Source organism: Pimephales promelas, chromosome 19, assembly GCF_988280905.1.
Source record: "Pimephales promelas chromosome 19, fPimPro1.hap1.1, whole genome shotgun sequence".
Lineage (NCBI taxonomy): Eukaryota > Metazoa > Chordata > Actinopteri > Cypriniformes > Leuciscidae > Pimephales > Pimephales promelas.
The window spans coordinates 266784-273239 of NC_142787.1; the positions used below are offsets into that span (position 1 = coordinate 266784).

Below are 6456 nucleotides of genomic sequence, written 5' to 3' on the forward strand. Positions count from 1 at the left end.
CGACCGATATATCGCCACGGTCACGATATTTGGCATTTTAAAAATATCGGCATCGGTCAATAAGTTTTTCTGATTGGCCGATGTGTTGGAAGCGGGACTTTTATTTTGACGGGCGGCGCAGAGACGAGAACGCAGCGCCTGATGATCACACACATCTCCATCACCTGAACTTGACCTACAGAACACCTGTACCTGACCTTTAACCCTGACCTACAGAACACCTGTACCTGACCCTTGACCCTGACCTACAGAACACCTGTACCTGACCCTTGACCCTGACCTACAGAACACCTGTACCTGACCCCAGACCCACAGAACCCCTGACCCTACCATCAGGTTCAGCTTTGTATATGTGATATAGCTTTGTAAATGTACATGTGACATAAAAAGGTTTTTCATTATTTTGGCCGGTGGATTTTCCATCTACCAGTCCCCGTGGCAGGCGAGTCAAAGTTCATTTCGGACCCTGTCCACAACGCATGATCACATAAGCCGCTTTCCGACCGGAGGGACTTCTGCAGTTCCTATAACCCTTTTTTTCTCGTGTTCCCACCATACTAAATTGGGTATTTTGTAGTTCCTCAGACTGTAGTTCCTATAACTCTTTCAGTACCTAGTCTACAGCGAGGACTTCTTTAGTTCCCTTTCCCGAGGTCTACGCTGATTGGTTCAACTTAAGTCATGCCCACTGTCAACACAGAGCTAGCGCGCTGTCGGCCATATGCTGTGTTCTTGCAAAACATTACAACGAGGATTAAGACAAACAAAACGCATTCAACCAGCTGATTGCTAATAATAGCTAAACTGTTTGCCTCCTGCGCTCGGCTCTTTTATCTTCTTCCATCATATTACTTCATATCATATACCGCTGGAGCCTTCGTCTGTGTTTCTCCGTACAGAACTCAAGCATAATCTTTAAACGCTGCCGTTCGTTCTCCGTTATTAAGGTCACGGCAAGGCAGGTTTGTTTTTGTTGTTGTATGTGGCCGCGCTACGTCTAGTGATTGCGCTATAAAGCCCGTCGCCGTGCTTGCGTTACCCCTCCTACCAGTTCATATGTACCATCAGACCAGGGCTGCCTATGTACGGGAAGCCAAAAGGTTAAAAGGATTGTATTTTCTTCCGAAATATAAGCGTTTTTTTATTTTTATTTTTATTAGAAGTGAGTTTTTTCCCATCTGTCAATTCAATACAGATTATTTCTTACCAATTTAAAAAATAAATAAATACTAATAATTAAAAAAACAATGAACAATAATATGAGGAACTCTTTTTCTCATGTGTATTTTGGTGGCATTTAAGTTGTGACTTGATAGGATACTGATTGGGACATTAATGTAGTGATTTTCATGTTTTTCTGTGTTAATATTAGTAGTAGTTAAGGTTGAGTACTGTATTTCAGTTTTTTACTTCTTTGTGTGCATATATTTAAATAAAGACCCTGTTGTTCTCAGTCCTTCATTTAGCCCATGAGTTTTTTTTTTTTTCGGGGGCTAAAAAATCCTGTGCACGTCCCTGCTTAATGTCATTTTTTTATCAATGTAAGCCAGTATCACTAATAATAGCTACTGATTTGAATGTGACCAAATATAAAAAAATATAAAAAAAACTTTAATTTAAGTGAACTTCTCACTTCTCAATTATACCCATAATAAATGTCATTTACCTGTACCGTACGGAAATTGCATAAGATTATAAAACAGTCCAGTAAAACAGTATAATAATAAATTATAAATGAAATATACATTAATCCTCATCAAAGCTAAAGGCGTTCTTTAGTCAAGTGCAGTTAGTACTGTTCTCTGTTCATTAGGTTAACCGCACTGACAGACTCCTGTCTCTTTAAGATCTGCCGCTGCTGACAGGATCTCATCCTCTCACGGCTATTCACTTCCATTTAAGATTTTATTGAACTCATTTAAGACTGTTCTTGAGAGGATGCTCGACAAAACTGAGTGCGTGTTATTGTTCGTTCACGCGTAGAAGAGAACTCGATACCGTAGCACGTCTTTTTGTGCGTGCGTGCGTGTGTGTTTTGTCTTGCCGTGCATGAGTGGTTAAAGCATTGGCGTGGTCATAACCCTAGCTCAAAGATGACAAAGAGAACAGATGCTGCGTTTGCATTTAATATTTTAACACGTTAAAGTTGGACAAAAAAGAATCGTGAAAATAATAATTTTTCCCTCACGGCAGCACGCCGGAGATCGGGCACGGAGCCAGAATACTTTAAGCCCCGTATCTATCTATAATTTTCAAAAGCACAACAAATGAGTGTAGAAACAGGCTCATCAATCAGAAGGCCTGAGGGACAACTGATCCTGGAACACACACACCCGAACGCACTATTACACAGTAACTAAAGGCTCTGACACATGTTAATTGCTGCAGTCTATTTTAATTGTTTAATTGATTTAATTTTATAACAATAAGTGTTATAATCAGTGTGAATGATTCAATGACTCACTCCGTCCGACAGTCTCGAGTCTCCCCCTGCTGGTGTAATGTGTAATACAACATCTTTATTAGAAGCGTAAAGTTACTGTACACACACACACACTCTCTGAGTGTTCACCGACACAGGGTCATACACAACACAACATGACGACACACACCGGCTCCACCTGAGCGTTCACCGTCACGTCACACACCCGAATGGCTGGCGTTCAGGACTGAGATCTCGAGACCGTCTCTTAACCACTCACTGCTTACCAACATCAACAACTTTTCTACGGCAAATTAGTCGTGTGGCGTAACATGCTGGACCAATCAGAGACCAGTCAGCTGACGATGATGTCACATCGAGCCTCAGACTGAAAGATAAAGGGTTAAAGAGTACACCACTAACACTAAACCCGATCACTGGGCGAGTTCAGGAACACACTGATCTATAGGAGCTAGATTAACCCGGGGTTAGGCCTTACTGAATCAGGACACTTATAGACAGCTCCTGGGGTCACTACACTCAGTGGCGTCATGCCCATTCAAAGTGAGGGGGCACGTGCCCCCTCAGATTTTTCCTCCCTGATAATTTTTTTTTAATTCTTTTAAAACTTCTTTTCATTTTTTCCCTGATTCCTTTATTCCTATTATGCTCCATAATTACCAGAGCCTATAACGACTCAAATATATTCTTTTTCTTGATGTGTAATAATAAATCGGTCAGCATTAGCCCGCCCGTTTTTCCTAATATGGTGTCTGTGTATCAAATCTACGCGCGTAGAATCTTTGCTGTGTATGTTCCGGCAGTACAAGCAGCTCGCACGTTGAACTGGCAATGTTTTACGAGTGGTAAGTTGGAAATGCAACAAATCGGCATTGAATTAGTAATCGGATGATATTAAAAGGTAGTGGGATTATTTATGGTTGACCTGGACATTTTAACTTGATCAAAAGTTATGCAATTGATATTAGCTGCGAATTCAGAGAATCAACAATGTTATGCAGTGTAACGTTATCAATAGCTAGCCTAGTCTAACCGTAAACTAGTTGGCTAACGTTACTGCCTGCCATACAAAACTCTTGCAAATTGCTCTCTCCCACCCTCGCACATATTAATCAAAATAAATCGACACGGTGGTAAAAGGTCGGAAGATGAAAGTTTAATGTGGAGCATTCTGTGTTTTTCCCCCTTATTTACCGCTGGGTGTGAATTGTGCTAAATAAGTTGCCTTATCTTCTCTGAGAAGCGTTCTGGACATTCAGCTGACATAAACATGACATCCATGTCCTTACAGCTATAATCACACAACGCGCATAACACGTCCAATTCGCGAACTAATGACTCCTTTGAACCGATTCATTTTAATGAATGGTTAAAACAACTGATCTTTCCAACAGTGAACTCGGGAGACGTCTGAATCGGTGTATAACTAATCAGTAACACTTTACAATAATGTTCTATTTATTACTTGAATTACATAAAAAGTACAGTTTGCTTAGGCTACTTAAGATTTAAAAAAAAAAAAAAAAGCACATGACTACATTTTTCCACACATTGCTATCAAGAATCAATAAGAGAATCGTTAAAGAATCTGATTCTGATTCTAAAGAATCGGATCGATAAACAGAACGTCATTGGCATTATTATTGTTAAAATCTTATCAATTCCATCCATATGGTAAGACAGTAAAATTATAATCTAATTTTAAAGAACATACATGTTTTTTAATAGTTTTTTTGAGAGTTAAAAGATTAAAACATTTTGCTGACATGAGGTCTTTGTGTCACTGTCAGTCTTTTTACATCAGTGCAAAACTAGGGTACGCAGATTAAGACCACTATTCATCAGCATGCACTGATTTATCCCATGGCATGTAGAAAAGAAAAAAAAAGGTGCGACAAAATCATATGCTCAAATAAACGGGGTAGTGTTAACCTTATTCAGCACTGAAATCTGTCAAACTTCTTTCAAAGTCCTTCCTCACATATTGATATTAAAATAACTTAATTTCAGAGAACCACAAAGTCAGACCTTAGCCCCTTTATATACCTTTAATGTAAGATCGTTCTTAGGTCACATACCTATTTAAAATCATAACATAAAAACTGCAATGGTACTGTTTTTTTAAAAACATGTGTAGAAGGCCTAAGTGTACAGTAAGTGTGTGTGTGTAAATATGCCTTAATGAAGTAGACTTCAAAAGCTTTTGAATTTGAGCTTACAGTTCTTTCATCAACCTGTCTTTTACATAAACTTACAAAAAAGATACTTTAACTTAGTCCTCAGATAGAGGAGGGTTGCTGCTAGCTCCGTTAAGGTATTTCTGTCCCTCCCAAACTGCATTGAAATGGTATGTTTAGCAGCCAGAATTTAAAAAATTTTCAGGGGGAGAAACCCCCTGACCCCCCCTTACATGATCACTCATCAGGAAACAATTGCAACATCTCAGATTGTGCCCCCCCAGAATTTTGGCTTGCATGACGCCCCTGACTACACTGGGGTCACCGCACTGGGGTCACTACACTGGGGTCATCACACTGGCTCAGGCTATCTCAGCTCAGTCTGCCATAGTGGAGGCCTGGCTGTTATAAACACACACGCTTTTATAAACACACACTGAAGCCCGGCCTACATCTCCAACATATATTCAAATGATATTAAAATGTGTTCAAGATTTTGCAATCACATTACACAGTTGTGTTTGTTTTATTCGTGATGATAACGCAATGAAACACGACAGATAGCGCCAACAGAAAAGAACATGCTAAAAACAAGAGAAACAATTAAATAATAATGACAGATTATGTTGAACAACTTGAAGTCAATTGCTTTTTCCTGTCAGCCGCTTTTGATAAACTAAATGCATACGGTTGAGGAAAATAACCATGTCCATATGTGTATTATGAATTAAGACTGTTTATGTGACGTTAAACCAAGCGCTGTTGCCCAAGACGTTCCTTTAAAACGGCATTAAAGGTTTAACACACACATTATTTCTGATGAAACGTGTTTTAATCTCCTGTTTGTTTTCTTCAGCCCAGCCGACAGCAGCGCGATGTGAGTGAGATATAATTATGAATATGATCTGGAGTCGCTATCGGAGTTTGATGTACGTGTCACTGTTGATGCTAACCGGGCTAACGCTGTCAACACCCGAACCGCGAAACCGTCTCCACGACACGGCAAACTGACCGAACAGAACTCAGGACCGACGCTGTGGTGATGGCACGATATGATTCGAGTTTAATAAGCGCAGTTCGGCGTTACACAACTACAGTCTGCCGTTAGCCTGAGCGCCAGCGCCCGGCAACACGGAACCCGCGCGGAAACACACCGATGAGCACACGGAGAAACACCTGGGCAGGTGAACACTCACCTCGAGTGTGTGTACAGGTGAGTGTGGCTCTTCCGAATGCAGATGAACGAGAGAATACAGGAGTCCAGTCGAGTGAACACACTCCGCTCACAGCTCACAGCCACGACACACAGCAATGGCGGCACTTCCGGCGTGTGTCACAACCGAAACCGCCCGGGGCGGAAACAACCACTTAAACATCAGGTAAACAACCGCGACGCGACGGGTTATTCACGAAACAATTCATTAAAGTACATATGCAGAGACCTTCAGACCAATATAGATTACATTTAAAGATTATACTTTATAGACTTATATAGATTATATTTTATATACACACGTATATGTTTATATATTTAGTATAAGTAGCTTTTGTTTTTTTATTTAGTTTTGAGGTGTGTTGACATCGATTATAAATTGTTCTTAAGGCTTAACCTTTCACGATCCACGAAAACATATTGATCAAGATACAACACTGTCTTTTGAAAACGTGTGTGTGCAGGAATTGAAAGATATATGGATTCTCCGCTTTAGCTTGATGATGTTAAATGTTTGGAATGTTTTTAATAATGCAGGAAAATGTCCCATTTAAACAAACCCTCTGCTTTGACTAATGGGACGTGTTTCTAGTACGGACGAAATCGGATTTCCACAGGAAATG

At 40.1% G+C, this 6456-nt stretch overlaps 1 protein-coding gene across 1 annotated transcript in view; it reads right to left on the reverse strand.

The window, feature by feature from the left end:
• The window catches only part of sar1b (secretion associated, Ras related GTPase 1B), a 28268-nt gene extending 22291 nt beyond the window's left edge, over window positions 1–5977 (reverse strand). The window contains exon 1 of the mRNA XM_039674532.2: window positions 5817–5977. The gene's annotated coding sequence lies outside the window, so the exon portion shown is untranslated. The remainder of the gene's footprint in view (window positions 1–5816) is intronic.
• Between the last annotated feature and the right edge of the window lie 479 nt (window positions 5978–6456).